The following is a 20,670-nucleotide window of genomic DNA, read 5'->3' as shown; positions in this document are numbered from 1 at the left end:
CCTCAGCATTAAGATAAACAGACTAAATAGGTCCCCAAAGATGTGCAGAGGAAGGAGAAGGGAGCAAGGGCAAGAGACAGACAGCCAGACAGACCGTGTACAGGAGGTGGGCATGGGAGCGTAACTGGAACCTCGGGACTGGTATATACGAAAAACAGGGTTACCAGGAGGGAGCGGGCCCTAAACAGGAAACTAACGGGACAGTCTCCACCATCCACCATGTGGCATTGTATTTTCCAGCCAGGCAAAGCCATGCTCGCTGAGACCCCATGACTTCAAACAGCCAAAATAGCAGCACATTCATGAAACAGAACAGAACTACTGGGAATTAAAGAAGGCATGGGGGGGGGGGGGGGGGGGAGGAAAACACACACACACACACACACACACACACACACACACACACACACACACACACACACACACACACACACACACACACACACACACACACACACACACACACACACAAAAGGTAGCAGGCCTCGACAGCAGATGGTAAAATTAACATTTCAACAGTTCCTTCCTTTCATGTAGGTCTCGGCAGAAGTTTTTCTTTTTTGAAAAAAGTAAGAGGGGCTTGGGTCTGGGTGAGATACAGTGGTGTGGAAGGCATCTGGAAAAGGGGAAGAGGAGTATTGGCTTATTGCTCCTGATGGTCCACCTCTATGAAAAATTAAATAGGTCTGTTTTGCAGGTTTCCCCTCTCTGGAGTGCCCTAAGCTGCGTTGTGGAAACATCATCTCGGTAATTTATACGCTAAAGAACACCTCGTGATGAAAGAAAATAAACTATGCCTCCCTTTCTTTCAGATTTTTAAAAACCCCAACGCTTCGACTTTGATGCCTCTTTTTTTTTTACGCCTTTTCCAAAAAACGTCCATCCGTCGGGCTTATTTTGCGAGTAAGTTGGCATCTATTGTAGCGTTAAGTCGTTCACAAAATGCTTGTCAGATTTCATTTTTGAAGTCTTGATACACACTTCAAATAAAAGGTATAGAGATGTTATCGCGGAGAGTGGAACGCCACGGCATCTCTTAATAAAGATCCAAACAATGGACAGCCTCTCTCATTTCCAACCCTGTCCAATGGAGCGTCTCAGTAGTACCCATTAATTTGGACACAGTTCTGGCTAAATTACATGTGTTCCACCTCTGTGACATTTTAAATGCAATTAAAAGCTGGTTATGGAAGTGTGTGCGGACTTCCCTGTGATGAAGGGAAATCACCGACGTGATTAACATGCAAACGAGCTCACGCTGGCAGACTAGATTGGGGTTTGAAAACCTCAATTACTTTTGTGTGATTATCTATTTACCAGTACACAGATTTCCATTTCTCATCTCCAGCCGCGTTCCCCACGCACGAGCCTCAATTATACGAGGCACACCTTTATTTATGATGCGCGTGACGCCGAAATACGAGCCCTGGTTATTTCTCACCGTGATGTATCGCATCTTTACAGGCGGCTCATGAGGCAGGGCCGGCGCAAAACAACGTGCTGAACCGTTCGCTTTGTGAGCACTTAATATGATCTTGACCCCCACCGCCCTGCACACCCCCAATCCATCCATCCAACCCCTATTTAAACTCACTTTAATCCCCCCCCCCTCCCTGTTAGAGGAGAGTAATGCACAAAGGGCAGTCGTTTGTACCTTTCAAATGAATTCTGCGCTTTAATACTTTTTATTTATTTCTAAATTATTTAAAAAAAATGAAAGCCTGTAAAAAGGTGTGTGTGTGTGTCTGTGTGTGTGTGTGTGTGTGTGTGTGGTCACGCAGTAGTTCAGAGGAAGGTGTGGATTTAAATCAACTGCAGAAACACTCCAGGCCTTATATGTATCATCTTGTTGATGCAATTATTGAAGCAACGCCTGGCAGCACAGGCAGGATTGCAATTTAATCAATTTAAACGGCTGAACAGTGACACACATACCTAGATTTTTTTTTTTGTTCAAATTTACATTATACATCGTATACGTTACATCTTCTCAGCAGGCGAGATTTAAGTAACCTGACGACACTGTTCAAAGAAACATCGAGCAAAAAAAAGAGAAAATTAACGTGCTGTACAGTACATGCCAATGTGCACTTGCTTTTCAACAATTTCATCTGAAGCGCGACGCTTTTTTTTTTAAAGTCGTACAGTGCCTGGTTTTATTGTTTGCCAGTGTTCCTGCCCGTTTCTCGGTGCCCAGGGACAGGAAAGAGAAAAGGAAACACTCACACACACACACACACACACAAACTCACACAGAGTGGTAGAGGCAGGCTTTTCACATTGTGCCCAGCATACATAAAACATGCCCTGTTGCTTCAGCTGGAGCAAGAAGGAAAACAGTGCCATCAAGTGAAATTTCTGAGGATTCCTCAGCAGATACATCTATCACCTTATCAAACTAATGGCAGAAGAAGAAGAGTTGAACTTCAATTAATAGTATCGATATATAAAAAATAAGACAAAGTCATCAAACCCCCTCTATTTATACTTTTAAAAAGGTTTAACTGAAATTTATTCTGCACATGTATGAATATTTTTGCAACTAAATTATCTTTAATCTTTAATCTGGATGGGAATATTAGACACAAGAGCACCAGCCACTAAAGTCGTCAGATGATAAGACGAGAAATGAACATGGCGCGTTTGCTGACTTCCATCTTCAGAATCCTGTTCGCGGCACCTCAGGAACAAAGGGAATCATTATTACTATTTGAACTCAGTTCCCTGGACCTGGCTACAACAGTGGTATGAGGCTGCTAGAGTAGGTAGAAGGGGAAAAAAGGGAGTGGATACAGCATATTGAGTGAAACTGACGGTAACGGCTGGAATCACGAGTGAGGGAGAATAAAAGAGGGAGAGGGAGAGACAGAGAGGGAAAGCTTAGATAATAGTAGATAATGGACAATTAACTCGGGCTGGTATAGTGCTGGCTGCAGTGAATAGCAGCTTGTGGTGCAGCAAGTCCCCGATCACCACTCAGTCGTGTTCACACTGGGAATAGGGGCGATATCAGGCTGCAGGCTAGCGGGGCCTCAGAGGTGTACACGTTGCATTAGCAATCTCCACAATGCCTTCAAACAATGAGCGATACCAACAAAGTGTCCCAAAGTGCCAACGCAAGCACTCAGCCGATGAGGTGTGTGGTGCCATAACCTTGTCCATTGTTTCATGTCCTTTCACCATCAAAATAAACCCAGGAGCCGGAAATCCTTTTTTCTTTTTTTTTTAAATCACATGCAGCCATTCCTGGTCGCAGACATAGAAATTACCATAATTAAACCTATATAAAAGCTAATTGCATAAATAAATGAGTGAATGTCACCACTGTGCATCACAGAAACAATGCGATGCGCTCATATCGGGGGTCTCAGAAGTGTTTTAACTGCCCACCCGCACCCCCCGCCTCCAAGCCCCATCTAAATCTATTGATCTGTGAAACACGGGGGACCCAGGGGAGGCAATTCACTTAATATCATACATCTAATGATGAGATGAATAACGATTATACCATTTGGTAATTAAACGTCTTACAAACCATTTAACTGACTGCGCGTCAGGAGGGGTCGCTGGAGGTCGCAGGGATTGTTTTTCATTTTCTCTCGGCAAAGAGGGAGACGCACGCAGGAGGAACGGATGGATGGGATGGGGGGGGGGGGGGGGTTTAAGAAAACAGTGCATGACACAATAGTGAAAACACACTAATGCCTGTTAGCAGCTATGGCGCTAATACCGAATGCTGTCAAGACTTGACGGGTAAACTATTTGGAGGGGGCGAAGGAAATGGAGGAAAATAAAAGCACGGATTTGCATTAACAGTATCAGAAGGGTCCTTTCTCATATACACTCACATAAACTCGTGTATATATAGATTGTGCATCCTTTCACAGTAGGAAATAAGCCAGAAAAATAAGCTGATGACATGGGTAATGTGAAAGAAGTGGGTGTGTGTGTACAGGCATCTTCCGTCTTTGCAGGAATGTGTCTGATCCACACAAAAGGTGTGTTTAACACGGGCTCCGAGAGCCACTTCACTGTCAACATCCACAACCCTAATCCCTACTTACGTACATTAATTACCCGACATTGCCATTTCCGTGTGTTGTTCTTTGGACAGGCCTGTGCGGCGCTTATTTTTTTTATCTGGAAAGTAACGTACACAGACATGGCAGTCAAGTTCCAAATAGCTTACGGGGTCACATCACGTATCCGCCTAACGTCCAGTCGCTTTCTCGAAACCGTCCTCTCCTTTCCCATCTTCTCCTCGAGACGGCTAACAATACCTTTCTTTTGTAGCTGGATCGCGCACATTCGCGCAGCATTTACTGACAGAGGGATGTGTGTCATGCTCCTGGCTCCTTATTGAAAGATAGCTAGTAAACATTGTCATTCCAAAAAGAGAGACAGGATTAAAAAGCCTGCCTGGCCCATTGAGGGTGAACAGTACGCGCAAAGAGAGCGGGAACAATGGCCAAATGGAGGACGGTATCACAAGGGTCCAATGTCTGCCGTGATGAATATGTGGGAGATTATAAACCATTCCATCATTTCCATAATGTAAAAACTCTCTTCTTCTTCTTCTTCACCCCGCCGACTATTCACTAAATAAATGAGAAAACTATCACCCGCACAGAAATGTTCGACAAAAGGCAGAAGGGAGGGAGAGCGCGTTTTGAATGACCCCCGCGCCTTTGACAATGCAGCCGCTGTCCGGACACATTCGGAAGCAGCGGAGTGAGTAAGACCTGGTAGAGTATTTATCACTGGGCACAATGCAAATGTATTACCATGTCATCTATACCACTTTACGGCACAGAATGGAAGCACGGCGAATACAAGGGAGTTCTACAGAACGCCAGGTGGAAATATGAATGCGTGGGGGTTTCTTTCGACGTGTGGCTCGGCCGCCTCGCGAGCGCTCTTAAACTGAGGGATCATTCACTGGACACTGGTTCAAAAACTCAAAGAGTCGACCATCGCTTTTACCCGATGCGCGAACTAGCCCGGCTAATAAGTCGTACCTGCAAAAATCACTTGAATTAAAGTGACGGACAAAGGTTTGAGAGAAATCGTGAAAAGAAAAGTATAATTACAGCGTTACAGAATGAAGTGAAAGGGAATAAAAAGAAGTTTAAGGCTTCGCTTTTTGGCGAAGGGTGTGTTAATAACTTTTTGAATGTCTGTGAAAGCTACTGTATCTGGTTCAGCAAAAAAGAAATGGCCTTTACATTATACATTTGACATTATATACTATGTACTGACTGTAGCAGCCACTTGACGGCAAGCTCTTGTATCCAAGTGTTACTTTTCTCCTCAAAAAAACATTAAACTTTTGATATTCCCTCACACCTCAACATCACTGACACCTTTTCAGCCATTCACTCGATTCGCGTGTGTGTCTGTTTATATGTGTGTGTGTGTGTGAAAGCCTCCATGTGTGCGTCGTCAATCACCACAGTCTATCACAGAGATCTCTCCCATGGCAGCCTGGTTTATTTACTTTATCTACAATATAATGCTTCAGTGAACATTAGCAACTTTGAGACACAAGTTTCAAATCAGTCGTCGAGCTGCGGTGTGCGTGCTCGCGCGTGTGCTCAGCCAGGTGCGGCGACGAGATGAACACCGCCCGCCAAAGAGACGGAGCGGCTTTAAAGCGAAGAGGCCGACAAAGAGGTCCCAAAATAATACCAAAATAAAAACGGACAGCAGGAGAAGAGGGGAGGACGGGAAACAAAGGGATAGTGGAGAAGCAGGGGAAAATAAACCATATAGGACAGCAGGGAGAAGAATTGGGGAGGGGGGAAAGGTAGCGGTGGATTTAGAAAGAGAAAAGCTAAATAAAAAGTGATGGGGAGAAGGAGTGAAGAAGACGGACAAAGGGATTGATAGAAATGGACAAAAACAAAGTGAAAGAGAGAGGACTGGAGAGAGAAAGAGAAAGAAAAGGGAGAAGGGAGGGAGACGAGGTGTTCTCCCTGGGTAGTGCGGAGTCCGTCTTGTCCAATAAACACAGGTGAGCAGCTCGACAGGCCAGGACCACCAGGCTGACTGACAGCTGAGAGCGCTCACTGACCTCCAGCTTTATGTTACATGACATGAGGAGTGCAACTCAACTGACAAAGAGAAGCCAGGAGAGGGAGAAGCTGACGAAAGCACACACACACACACACACACACACACACACACACACACACACACACACACACACACACACACACACACACACACACACACACACACACACACACACACACACACACACACACACACACACACACACACACACACACACACACGGCTGTTTAAAGCGGCATCCATGCTCCGTGGCCACAAAAGTTGCAAACACAAAAATATCCGCTCTCAAACAGACACACACCCACGCATAGAGAGACAGGAGGAAAGACATTTCCCTTCACAGGTGAGCAGAAGAAGGAAACACCCCGGTGCTTCGGTTACTTAGTGGGAGAAAGTGAGGAGTCGTAGGGTGGGTGGGCGGATGGCAGGGGGGGTGGGGGGTTGAATGTATGCTGTGTGCCGACTGAATCTTTTCCACATGACGGGCCTCGGGCTGTTTTTGTCAACTGCACTCTTGAGCAGCAAGGAGTCAGGTAGTGTGACCACATGATTGCCCAGGAGGCACCGCGGTGAGAGAGGGAGAAATTGGGAGAGCGAGAGAGGGAAGAGAGTGGCAGCGAGGGGGAGAGAGAGAAAGGGGGGAGGGAGAAGGATCGGTGGTCGGGAACAGGACCGATGCAGCACGCATGATGAGGTGTAATCACAAACCCCATTCAGAGTGCAGTGGAGTTTGTCAACATACACACATTCACATTCCACTGTCTGTCAGCTCTATGACCCAAATCGAGCATGCTATGTGAGTGAGTGTGTTTTTTTTTCGACACACACGCGGATGCTTTCTGCCCATTTCGCCTCCAACCAGGTAGTAACAGTTGCACTGTCTGGGCTTGTGGTCTGTGATGAGGAAGTCAGATTCCAAAGCTCTTGTAGGGTTTCGCTGCCGCCTGTATCCCTTTTCAAGCTGCGATCAAATGATCATTATGAACAAAGGACTTGGCTCGTTGCCTCTGGAGTAAAAGCTTTTCTCTTTGGCTGTGACCGTGTGGCTTGATTGAAAACTTTTACTTGGAAAACGAAAGAAAAGGTGGAGGAGGGCAGTAAAAGAGTGGGAAGAAAATAATGTCATTTTTAAAAAATATGAATATTCAACGGATAAGTGTTTATAGATACTAAACTGTTGTCATTCAATTTAAATACACATTTGACAAAATCTCATTACATAGATTTAAATTACATTTAGATTCAAGCAAACCTTCTTTTAATCGAATTCGTTTAACAGTGAAAAGTTACTTATTTTACCACAACACATCTTCTGACCAAAAGCCTTCCCCCGTTGCCATGGCAATCAAAGTCCAAATCCCATTTCATTGCAGTGTTCTTTTTATCATTATTATAATTATTATATTTGCATTAACAAAAAAACATTGAATGATCAAGATCATTCATTGTGCATCAAGGTTAATTATTATTCGTTATTCTCAGACAAGGACGTCTGATACACGTGCATCACGTGACGTAGCCACGTTACATGAACTGACACTGGGACAGTGACATGTGACAACAAACATGACAGGCTTAGAAGTTTAGAACCATGCTAGCAACTTGTGGAAAAGGTCGCGTTCCTGGAATAAATTCCTAATTTGCAAAGACGACTCCCCCGAAAAATCAGGTGTCAAACTGGCAAATCGTAACTAACCGCAAAGTATCAGAAAATATTTATTTGGTGCAAGCTGCATACTGAGACCGTACAAAAGCTTAGAATATTCTCAGGCAATTCTCACCGGATAGAAATAAAAGCCATTAAAATGGTGGTTGACTGTCCTGGTCGATAAAGTAAAAACTCAAAGATGTGTTTACAAGAAACTATTTTTCATGGGAAGCAGACATCCATTAAAAAAAATGACAACGTTAAAATAACGATTATTGGCATTGATTTGTCGGCAATTTAAAATATATATGCACTGTAATATAATATGCAGTCCCTGAGATAAACAGAACTCACCAGTGGGTTAAAAATGCGTAGATTTAGTTCATAATCACAATATCCCTATAAACCACTGCACTGTGAAGGGCTAACATAAACATGGGGCTACGTGTGCAGGCTGAAAAATTAGGCTGCGTGACAGTTTGGCGATAACACACAAGTTCAATCTGTCAAGATGACCGGAATTCAGACCTTGGGAAGAGAATGCCCGACTGTGTGCGACTGATTCATTGGACATGATCACCTGCAAATGAAGCCACTCATAATTCTTCCCACCTGAAATAAGGAGTTCAAACCGGTGTCAGGCGGCTCTGATGTCATGCCTGCCTCGGGTTGGGTTTCACAATAATCTCAGTGCTCTTGGAAAGATGCCATCGCGTCCAGCTTCTGCACCCAAGATTTCTCCAATTAAATTGCAGAGGGGAAAGAATAACACGTGAAACACGAGATCCCCGCTCGTTTATAGAAATTAAGCCGGTGCATGCAGTATTTGCAATCAGTCATTTCCAGAGTATCAGTCATCTCTAATACGAGGTGGACACATAGAGAAATACCTGAGGGGCCCCAAAGTATGCTGAGGCCACCTCTGCAAAGGGCAAATTCACCCTTTGTCCAATGAAAACTTCCAGAAATCACATTCCTCTGCAAAATTGCAAGAAGCTGTGGAATTTTAGAAACAACTGGATAGGTATAAAGTAGGGTAAAGAGAAAGAATAGAAGAAAGAAAGAGGGATGGCGTGGCCAGAGATAGACGGATCAATAGACTCATTGAGCCTCTTTATATTCTCCTTAAGGAATGATGGTGATACTCATTCGCAGCCTTATCGCCTCTGTCGCCATTCTCATGGCAACTGTGCACTCTGGACAAACACTCTCCATGCAATCTCTTTTCTACACTCCTCTCTCCATCTACCCTCCACATCACCCTCTTGTTTTTCTATTCCATCGCTCAGTCGTTCTCTTTCACATCAGACTTGTGCGAGGTAAACACCCGACAGTGGCTCAGGGAAGACTGGACTGACTTGGTTTCATATGGAGGTGTTCCCACCAGCAATAGAGGACAAAAAAGAAAAAAAAAGAAGCTATCAGGTGCGAAAAACATTTCCTCAGCGGAAATATTGTAAGTAAATTTCCGGAGTCTATTTAAAAAACGGGACAGCCCCTAAACCGAGAGAGATCAGCGAGAGGGCAGGACGTCATTGGTCCGTCCACTCTTGCTCCAGTTTGCTCACAGCATGACACAAGCAGACCCCAAACCCAACCTCATTAAACTGAATTATGGAAACTTGGGGAACTTCCAAAACTTCCAACTCCACTCCCTCCCCCTCCATTGCCTAAGTGGGAAGACAAAACACTGGACCATAGAGAGAAGAGTGCGTGAAGAACGGCAGCAGATCCTTGGGAGTGAGAGCAAGAGGAAGGCAGGGAAGGGAAAGTAAACCTTTGATGAGTAAGACTTTTTTTGTTAAGCGAAGGGGGCTTAACTTTAAAATATTCTGGGTGGCGGTGAATGGGGGATTGACCAATGGCCCTGATCCCAGCCACTCACTGGGGCACTGGGGTTAATGGTGGATAAAGATTAGAAAAAAAGAGGGGGGTTGCTTCGGCTGCTTTGCCTGATCTCCACATCCCCACCCCGCAGTTTTCACCTTCTCTACCAATCCCAAATCAGCTAGACAATGGAGGCTACCAATGGGGAATGATCCCAGTGCCTTTGATTCCTGCCTCTACCCCCGCGACCACTCCGAGTGCCCAGGGTAAAGACCCGTTGAGGTTCCCCCTGTTTGCCCAGTCGCAGGGACGGCAGTTAGCGGGGGCTCAGAGGAACCATTTGAGGATTGGAAAGGGAATGACAAGAGGTCTCTGATCTATGACAAGAAATCAATTCCTAACTGGGAATGTGAGCAGAGGACTGTTCAGAGCAGCTTCTTTAGACTTACACTTAATTGCTGTAGATTTTTTTATATACGTCTACACTGGAAGTGCAGCTTGCAGTGGTGGGGCAATTACACTTTTTTCGAAATGATTAGAAGGACTTTTTTTTTAAGGCCAGCAGATATGCGGTAAGAGTTCATCTTTGAAGATTTAACTGAATACTAGACAAATTAAGAACTACTATTTCAATCTCTTTTAGGTGGAAGTGGAAATCTGGACTGGGCTTTTCCCAGGAAAGATAGGACTCTAGGGGACGTGGACCTGGTTCTACAGCCAAGCCACACAGCATCTTTGCTCCGGCCCATTCGCTTTAATCTGGCAATACCTCAAAGACACAGCTTCATGATGGGTACGAAGAAAAATGGATTTTCTCCTTTGGATGCAGAGTAAACCCGAAAATCTAAATAAAGTTAGATAACCGACAACTCTTGATTCTTCACTGCCACGTTCCATCCCCATGCCTGCCAGAAAGTGTTTGGAAATGTGTGTGCAGCATGGATGCGTGATGAGAGATCCAATCGATAGAAAAGGCCATATTAGTCTTGTTGGAGATCTAATTGGTGACTCTCATTACGTGACCCGACATTCTTCACACTCATTTGCGGACTGACCTGGTAGCAAACACCACCTTGTATCATTAGTTTAGCCACGGTGGATCGTGTCCAAGTTTTGCAGGAACTACATAAGGTGCTCGAATGACCAAATAGTAAATATTTAATAGATATCAACTAATCACCCATTAAATTCACTCAGAGGGGCTCGTTATTTAATATTCGGTTAAAACATTGTGCTTTAGAAATGCATAAAAGTAGATGTCTCAGTGTCTGAAATCATTTACTACTAGAAACATATAAGCTTTTACATCCCAACAACTTCTCAAATTATGGTGTTTTAATCATAATGGCTCCAAATGGTGTAAAAAGTTCGGCAATAACGCAACCGTCTCTAATTTACATTTAATGGTGATTTAAAATGCTTCTTTGTTTTACTGAATAAAATATATGACTTTATTATCCATTACACTGTATGAAGCAGTAAATTATAATGTGGAACATCTTGTGTATGTCGCCTTCTTTTCCGTCTAAAATCACATTAATACCTTCCAGACCATATCATCTTTATTTTTATCCTATTTTTTAATACCTGGCTCTGCTGTTTTTATCATTTCAGCACCCAGGACTGTGCCACTGTACAGCCGAGCCCCACCAACACGCACAAGTGATGTGGCTCATTACAGTCGACACAATAATCTGGGAGAAAACACCAACACCAGATATGCAAGGACAATGAAAAGAACCTTCACTTACCACTTTGGACTTTACAGTGCGTGTCGTCTGCTTTTTTCTACGGGCGCAGAGCGTGCATGTGCATATTTCATCCTAAGAGGAGAGAAAAATGGAAAAATAAGATGAAATGTAACAGCAGAACAATGAGAAAAAGGCCCACTAATATCAGTTTAAAGCTAATATAAACCCTGTTCACTTTGTCCTGCTCTATTCCGCTACAAATCTCAATCAAGACATCAACAAAATAAATAGAAAAGAGACTGTTATCCGAGCTTGCCCACATTTGTCGGCCATAATGCATATCATAACTTCTAAGCTGGAGTAGATTGAAAATCCTTGGGGTGTGAACACCAAACAGGCACAACTGAAAGGTTGCCCAGTGGAGGGGGAATTCTATCAAGGTGGACAAGATGAAGATTTGTTACATTTGAGGGGGAATGGAGGCCCCTTGACCTCGGCTAGCTGCTACAATCACCCAAACACAGTGGGGCTAACGATACTGTAATAACACAACCAAAGATACAGTAGGTGTCCTGGTATAAAAAAAAAATACTAAATTGGTTCATCATTTTATTCCAAGAGATTTCTTGTAAGAGTTTTATTCTGAGAGATGAGACGAGCATGAGAATATACAGTAGGTCACTGTTCATTTTAACACTGATCCTTGGAGAGACACGGTTAATGCCACTCTAATCTTTCTCAAGGTTGAGGATTCTTTGACAGATGGACATGGAGGGGCCGTGTTCCAATACTCACCCTAAGGGAGAGAAGTTGCTGTTGTTGTCCGTCACGGGAAAGGATGGAGTCCAGCGACGTCAGCTCTGTGAGATAAGACAAAAGCAGCGAGTATACCATTAGTCCAAATCCATGTCATGACACACTCATCTTTTTTTTCTTTTCATGTTTCCCAGGCACATTCAGTGCCGCCGTGGACATGTGTGGGCTCGACTGTGTCTTGCATAACGACTTTCTGTATGACTTGTAGGTGAAAGCAATAAAGTTTAGAACAACAAAGTGCACCTGGATTTTGCTGTGAAGCGCATGTGTGCTCTTTAGTGTGTGCCAGCGTGTGTGTGAGTGCATGCACAAACAGGCAATGTACAGTACAGTACAACCTATATAGTCCCCCCCCCCCACACGTACTCCTCAAGTTAAAAAGGTGCAGTGCCTGGGAGGCTCAAGCTATCAACGCCAAGTAAATCACGGTGTTAACCCGACACAACTGATTTCTCGTGTACTTCCACTGAGCCGCCGACATCTAAAGTACACGTGCTGTGCCGTGGCATTCATATAATTTAGAGACCATTAGTATTGATGATCTTTTGAGTTAATCACACGACGGCGGTGAGAGTGCATAACACCACAAACTGCGGCTACAGATTGCCCCGGACATTTTTACTGCACATACATCACATTAAGAGCATTAGGGGGGGAAAGAAAAAAAAACTGCCTCTTTGTGGTGGTGGGGGTAAATTTCTGCAACCAAGGGGCATGAGGGGCACGGAATGGCCTGGGTGTTCCTCTCTTGAGATTTTTTTTTTTTTCCCCTCTTCCCTTTTTATTCTCCCAGAATCCCAATGACCCCTACAGGCAACCAGCGACTGCTGAATCCTGAGGAATGTGCTCTCTGAACTGTACAAAAAGCCCTCAGCTCAAAAGAGCACAGCTGAAAACAAAACATGCCAACTGCGATAATTTCTCACTGTTTTGAGTTTGTGGAAAATGTTGCACAGATTGCTACTCTGGAGAGGGGTGAGGGGGTTTTAGGAGGGGTGTGCACAAACCAACGGACTGTACGCTGGGAAAATAGATATGAAATGGTTTGCCAAGTTTAGAATCAACATTTGTTTGGTTTGTGTACATATACATACTGATCGCCAAGATAATTTAGGATATATAAAGTAGAGATGTTCCAATACAGAGTCAGGTATCGGAGATTGCGCAAAATTGTCTTTAAACTATATTAGTTTAACCCAGAAATCACTTCTTCTTCGCGGCCCCAAAACAGCAGTTGTGCTGTACTGCCACAAGTACTACTTTAAGAGCAGTGAAGAAGAACAATTGATTTCCTGTAGCATAGTGTGAGCGAGAGACGAGATAAAATATCACCAATTCGGCAATATTTCCCGGTGAAGGGAAGGGAAAATGGTAACAGAACATCTCTAACATAAGGCAAAAGGATATAAAAAAAAAAAAGTCTGGAATAAGTGTAATGAGGTTTTGCAAAAAGCCTCGCTGCACGGGATGATTAAAAACAATTCATCTTGAAGTAAAAGAGCACAATTACTTTTAAATACAACTTGGATATAAAACATTATTTCAAGCTAATGACCCTTTACCTAAAATTATTTGGGGCTGCGTCGACTTCAGTATCACAACACCCCTGGGCTATGCAGATGTCATATTTTATTCACTGGCAACGCATTAGGAATGCTATTAGTCTGTATGACCTCCAATTCGCTGGGATTTACAAATACCACATATACCTTTATTCCAAATATAACAACCATCGGTAAATTCTATCAACTTATAAACATGGCAAACGCACTTAAGTATTCATGAAGGCCTAATAATGCTATAGGCTGATATTTACATAAAGCGCTCGCTCACTAAGTCTAGATAAACTATTTAAGACCCGGACCACAAATACCTCCACACTGCAGAAAAAGGAGGGTCCCGCGATGAAAGAGGACATTATGCTAACAAGTCAGATTACTGTACACAATAACTTTATCTTAAAAGTAAATACCATCCTTGGTGTTGGGGGAAAGAAGAGGGAGGGGTGGGCATTATGGAAAGTCACTGGCAATATTTCTGTAGGGACCAAATGCTCCTTATCAGTGTTAGTCGAGCAATTCAGGCCCGCCCGAAGAAAGATGAGTCTTCAAACTCATTCTATTCATGGTCAGACGTGTAATTACCCTCAGCTCACAGTCTAGACGTAACCGCTTTCACAGTATTTAAGACCCCCTATGCAACGCGCGGACGCCATCTCCTACCACCAAGCCCTGCACGTTAAATCTGTGGGCAGATAAATTAGTGAAGAATGCAATAAAATAGACACAATGAGGGGAACTTTATCCTCCCTGCTGCTAAATGAGATTTCTTTGAAATGCAGATCAGTGGCTCTAGATTAGTGAATTTTAGCTGCTGTCAACATCATAACAAAATACAAATGCAATTGTTCGCCCGCGCCTTATCTCCTTGCTTCCATCTGCTGGCTGGTTATTTACTCCCCCCTGATTTACTATGCAGATCTAAATAAGTCGCATCAAAAGGAGGGCTTACTGCACAATGCCTTCTTAAGCTTCTACATCAAGGTATTTGAAAAACCGGTAGTCACATGAAAAGGCTGCCCATCAAAGGCACATCTCTAATGAACTCTCCTATATCAGAGGGGGCTTGTGGGGCCTGGCTTTAATGTCGTCTGTGTGGCGAGAGAGAGGAGCACAACTACAAATCAGGCCCACCAAGCCACGGCGCAGAAGGAGGGGAGGAGGAGGACAGAGAGGGGGAGAAAAGGAGAGACCGGAGGAGGAGGAAGGCCTTGGTTATCAGCTGAGATTAGCTCAGCACAGGGACTAGTCCTAGGTCTTTGCATTCATCCATCTATCTCCTAAGTCTAGGCTGAGGAAGGCACTCATAAAAAAAGACTACAAAAGCACTAGATTAGAACAAGTTACAATGGATTAAACTGGATTTGACCACAGGTTTGTTGTACGGGAAAAGTAGCAAAGACAACCAAAGTGAAAACCTTCAAAAACACAGGATCTTTCAGGCTTTTTGTGCAACTGTACTGCAAGAAAATCAAATGATTATGGACCAGTATCTGTTAAAATGACTGATCAATCCAGTAATCAGAAGTAGAGGGAGATTCTTGGACTGTCACTGCAAAGGAAAACATATTCTGCTGTCTCCCCCTTCTAATTTACCCCAGGTCTGGAAACAGCTTTGCTTAATCTCAAACAGAGCTTTTGCATTACGCTCCTGCAATAACCTTTAATTTCATGGTGTATTTGTTGCATTCGGCGCACAGGCCGGATTACAACTGACAATCTTTAGACTTGCGCGGCGAGAAATAAACTGCATGGAGAGATCGTGATCTGCGCCGTACCCCCCACCCTCCCACCGCCCGCGATCCGTCGCTGCCACCATCCCGCTTTGTAGCAACTGTGTCTGGATGAAGGGGGAGACCCCCACCAACAAGCATGCAGTTTACCAGTGAACAATTAGCCCCGGAGCAAGAGCACGCCCGGCAATGGCACATGTGGTTAAGAGGCGTGCGCTGCGGGAGAGCGCCAGATGATGAAGGGATGAGGATGGGGCTGGGGGGGGCATGAGGAGGGGGGAAAGAGGAGAGGACACTGAGGGAAGGAGGTGCGTGGCGTGTGCCAGACACGCGTGTGCCAGTTTTTTGTTTTTTTGGGGGCTACTGGGCACACGTCCTTTGTGATTCGCTTACAGATACTCTTTCCAGAGAAGATAAAAGAGGGATAATTGGAGGCGTTACCACCTACTCAAACCCAATACAACTTTGACTCGGAATTTTAGGATCCTGTCCAGATTGAGCTGTAATGTGAAGGCATCCAATGGCTGAGTCGCTGTGCTACAGACACTTCTCGTCCCTCCCCACACTCCGCCTCGAGGGCCTTTCTGCTTTGCGGCGTGCCAACTGGGCCTGGTGCCAGTCGCATTTGCAACCACAAGGGAGCCTTGTCTTTTTGCCATGCCTAATGAAATGACAAAACAACAGATTTGCATATGCAGAAACAGGTGTTGTAACAGGTTTGACTGCTTTTGACCCAGGCCGTGTTAAAGAGAGAAAATGCAGAAAAAGAAAAAAAAAAAAACATGCAGGAAAAGAAAAAGTTTATGACCAACAGCTGCCTGGAGGTATTTAGGCTCTGATGAGCTGCAAGACTGCACCATCTGCCCGGCTGCCTGCCAGAAGTGACAATCTGAATTAAAACCCACTCATCAAATATCATAAAAATAAACCATTGTTTTTGCTGCGTCCATATGTTGTGGCCATTTTATTTCATTCGCAGAGAGGAGCATTTGGAGGCTGAGCTCCGAGGCCTGTAGCCATGATCCAGGGAAAATCCAGAGAACCGCACAGTAGCCTGTAATTACCCTCCCACCGATCCGCTGTCTTCAGACCAGAGCCCTGCGTCATCCCAAACATTATCCAAGTCGATCCTCTCCACATTACAGAGGAGAAAACCTAGGCGGGCCGATGTGGTGAAAACATGGCCATTGTTTAGAGTAGGATTATGGGTTGACATCCAAGAGGGCGAGCTTCAGAAAGTGAATCAGATAAAATCACTACACATTGCTCGCTTGTAACTAGACAACTGCTTTTATGATTTATGCAAATTTATATTCCCAACACGAGACACAAATAATGTGGCCGGGGAGCCTGTGTGGCTGCGAAACAACCCAAACACAAAATGATGCATTTCTGAAAATGTCAAATGTCTCCCGCTTCACATTTTTGACCAAATAATGTCCTGACCCAAAGGGGGCTTTGACTGGAGACATTCCTTTTGTCCTTTACTGAAAGACGAAGCTACTGCGCAACACCCCCGGCCCGCAGAGCCCACTCAAACACCAACAACCCCAACCCCCCCCCCCCGCCATTTCCATTTTTCCCCCTCCTGTTCTTATTTAGGTGAGTGAGACAGAAGGAACAAACCTGAGACAGTCGTGACCCTGCGTGAGTGTTGGAACTTGGTCTAGAGCTACGCCGGCAGAAGGCAGCACCATATGCCCTCAGCCCCGAGCTGGATGCTCTTTCTGCAGCCTAATGTGCCTGTCAAAAACTGTTACTGTCATGACCCCCCCTTCCTCTCTATGTTTTTTTTTTTCCTCTCGCAACATGTTAGAAATAAACATTTGCTTTTCCTATTTTCTCTCTGTATCTCTGGGTGAAAGAGGGAAGGTCCTTGTAGATGTGAGGCTCCAACTCATCAACAAAGAGTGTAGGGCCGAGGATCAGCTGTTACAGCCACACATATATCAAAAACTAATCATTTTACTAGATCGTTAGCCTCTGGGTCTCAGTTGAGAGCAATTAATTAGGTTGGAAACAAAGCTTTCACTTCCCTTTTCCTCATTTGCATTGTCAAATGTGCAGCATATCTACCAAACCGCTAACAGTCAAAGAGATGTCTTAATAAAAGGCCATTTAAATGTTGGTTGAGTTGGCTACCACCATTAGCTTCGGCGCTGTCTCACATGATGTTTTGACTGTTTACGAGTGACAGGCTGACGGCTGAATGCGCTGAGAGCGGTGACCTTGCCTTTTTACCACGACTGACCCTGTATCTTTAATTCAGGCCAAGACCCCCCCACCCCCCCCCCCCCCCCCCCCCCCCCCTCCCCCCTTAAAAACAAATGTTTTCACACCAGGACACTGTCCATGCGACCGTGACTTGAATAGACGCCGACGTGCCTTCACACCACACTGACCAGCGAGTAAACATGCAATTGTTAACTCAGCAAAGAAGGAAGAGAGAGAGAGAGAGAGAGAGAGAGACAGAAGATGCAGGGTCTGTGGCTGCTGTTGATGTGCTGCGATTCAGGGAGTGCATGCACGCTGTAGTTTATGTGGATAAACACGCTGATAGGTCAGCTAGTGTTCCAGGCCAAGCTTATGGCAGTCTGGAGTGTCAGCTCAATGGGAGACTATTAAGCACAAGGTCACAGTCAAGACTGCGGTGCCAGGAGGTGAACTCCTACGAAAAGGAATTATTTTTATATAGCTTGTATTGCGTACACAAACCAGGAGTTTGTTTTATGAGATTACATCAATGTCCCTCTCCATTTCAGAATCAGCAGCCAAAAGCTACATTTTCTGGCTGGTCGGTGCTGGGGTCATTTGTTTGTGGCTTTAGAATCATTAGTGGGTGGTTCCATGATGAATTTGCAGAACAGTCATTGCAGATTGTTCTGGACTAGACATTTAACCACATAATCATGTTTTTAACTGGGCCAAGCAAACATGAAACTCATAATTATGAACTTAATACAAAAAAAACGACATGTGGCTATGATCTGCGATAAAAGAAAAATGGCCGGTGTGAATAAGTAAGTGACTCTGTCCTCTGATGGTTCTTAAATCACCCTTATGTGGGCAGCCTGCGCTCTCCGTTCTAATCCCCATCCCCTGACCCCACCCTGCACAGCTTTCTCCGGCCAAACAGTCACAATGCTTCTCGCTGACAACAGTGTTGAGTCGGGCTTAAGAAGTGACCTGAAGCGGAACTAAAAAAGTCTGAGCTGTCTCAAGACTCTTAGTAACTGGGGCACACAAAACATCATTACTGTGATGTGGATAATTACAGTGCAAAAAGGGTGGCCTCTTAAGCATGTACTACACTCTTATCTCCGGGAGTCAATCTTTCCGAGGCTGACAGCTTGCAGCATATGATCCCAGTAAACAAATACTTTTGCGCGGCACAAAAGTGCCATTAAAGGCCAAAACTGTCAACACAAATTCCATTCTTACTAGGGGGAGGGAACTGGAATGGGAGGGAGAAAGGGAGGAGGGAGGGAGGTAGGGGGGGAAAAAGGACTTGATCACTTCTGGTTGCTTTAACTTGCATGGAGGTTGTCATGGAAACATTTCTGTGAAGTTGACGGGGATAAAACCTGGACATTTGCCATCTAATTGCCTTAAGCTTAAAAACAAGGCCGAGTTAGATATATGTGAAAACGCATTGTTAAGGCTACTCCAGTGAGATGCTGGTGCACCACTCCCCTGATTTTCTTACTCATTTCTTACCCCCCCAATTCGGCAACACTTCAAGGCTTGGGTGAGCGGTCGGTTTCATTACAGAGGTGTTGGGGGATGGGGGGGTCGGTGCAATTCAAAAGCTAATCCAAAAGTGAGCAAGTGTTTCATTGCCTCAGAAGTGGTATGACTCAAAACAGCGTGGATGTGATCTGTGCATTAAACCCACTGTCTGGACTTTGTGAACTCACATGTCCTGTGTGGTTTCTACACCCACAGCCATGCATGCAGAAGTTTCCTCATGACTCTGTAAATCACAAACACAAAGTGTTTTTTCTACATCGGCTCTCCTGGACGCAACAATGTCCACATCCTAAGATGGAATAAAAAAATCATGCATCAACCAGTGTTCTCTGAGCTGAAAGCTGAATCTTAATTTTGATAAATGATTGAAACGTATGACAGGGTATACACATTAATCCTGTGGAGGACATTCATTTTCCTATTACCATAATGTAGAGCACGACCGCCCGATGATAAATGCAGCAATCAAAAAATGGATGCAGAGTGGGGGAGAGTCGGGGGTAATAAGTGCACCGCTCCCGACAACGGTCAGTCTGGGAGAGAGACTAAATGGCGAGTCTCTACATCGCTCGCTGTTTTACTAAATCAAGTTCTTACCGCACAACACAACACCCTGACAACAAGTAAACAAGAGGGCACAGACTCTAGATGTACTCAAAAAAATGATTGCTGGGCCAATGCAACAAAGGGGCTGATTGTGCATCGTCGCCGACATATTTCACCAGGGGCATTTATTGCCGCCTGGCCTTTGATGAGTGAGAGCTACTGAGTGAGAGGGGGGGAAAACTGGCCCACACCTGCATAACTGAGGAGGGAACACCTGTGCACCCTGCGGCTCGAAAAAAGGAGGGTCGATGCAGCTAATCCAGGGGTGAAAGCTGATCAGAGGACAGGCCCGGAGAGTTCAGCAGCTCCCACTACCTAGTTAGCCTTTCTTTAGGAGAAAAAAAGTTTCACCTATTGATTTTTTTTTGGTGGTGGTGGTGGTGGTGGTGGTGGTGGGGGGGGGGTCACAGTGATAGTGACAAGACACAGACAGTGACAGAGAGGAACTTAACAGGAGCTTTTATGAGCTTTCAGGCTTAATTATGTTCGTGTTAGTCATCATGAAATCCAAGCAACTCTGTTTCTGGACAACGCAAAAAGATGGAATGAAAATAAAAATGGAGCAAGCATGCACGGTAAGGTGTTGACTGCTGATCGTCATAGATACTGATTATGCAGATGTTGAGATCCGAATAAGGAGTGGATGACTGATCATCATACACAACTACAGCCTGTGCGTTAAAATCTAGTTGGATTTTATTTATTTAGGTTCATCAGCTTCAGTTTATAGAAAATTAGGCAATGCTTTTTAACAACATCACAGAAAAAGTATATTAAAAAACTGTATGTCAATGGTGATAATGCCATGGCTACACTTAGGGGATTAAAAAACTGCAGTAACTCTTGCCTATTTGATAAATTATAAAATAAAGATGACAAACAGATTTACAATCTAGCTCTCCCTAAATATAAATAGAGATATAACTGTTATGAGTTGCATTACTTGCAGTGTTTTAGTCATTAAT

General features: G+C 44.5%; 1 protein-coding gene across 10 annotated transcripts in view; it reads right to left on the bottom strand.

Annotated features, from left to right (window-relative positions):
• Window positions 1–20,670, bottom strand: part of foxp2 (forkhead box P2) — a 108,538-nt gene that overhangs the window by 86,785 nt on the left and 1,083 nt on the right. For all 10 annotated transcript variants that reach the window (XM_034578341.1, XM_034578345.1, XM_034578342.1 and 7 more), the window contains exons 2-3: window positions 12,037–12,101; window positions 11,302–11,373 (exon numbers count right to left, since the gene is read on the bottom strand). The gene's annotated coding sequence lies outside the window, so the exon portion shown is untranslated. The remainder of the gene's footprint in view (window positions 1–11,301; window positions 11,374–12,036; window positions 12,102–20,670) is intronic.

Source organism: Hippoglossus hippoglossus, chromosome 23, assembly GCF_009819705.1.
Source record: "Hippoglossus hippoglossus isolate fHipHip1 chromosome 23, fHipHip1.pri, whole genome shotgun sequence".
In the NCBI taxonomy this organism is placed as follows: Eukaryota; Metazoa; Chordata; class Actinopteri; order Pleuronectiformes; family Pleuronectidae; genus Hippoglossus; species Hippoglossus hippoglossus.
Note: the sequence above shows the minus strand (reverse complement) of the source record. Positions and strands in the feature narration are given on the sequence as shown.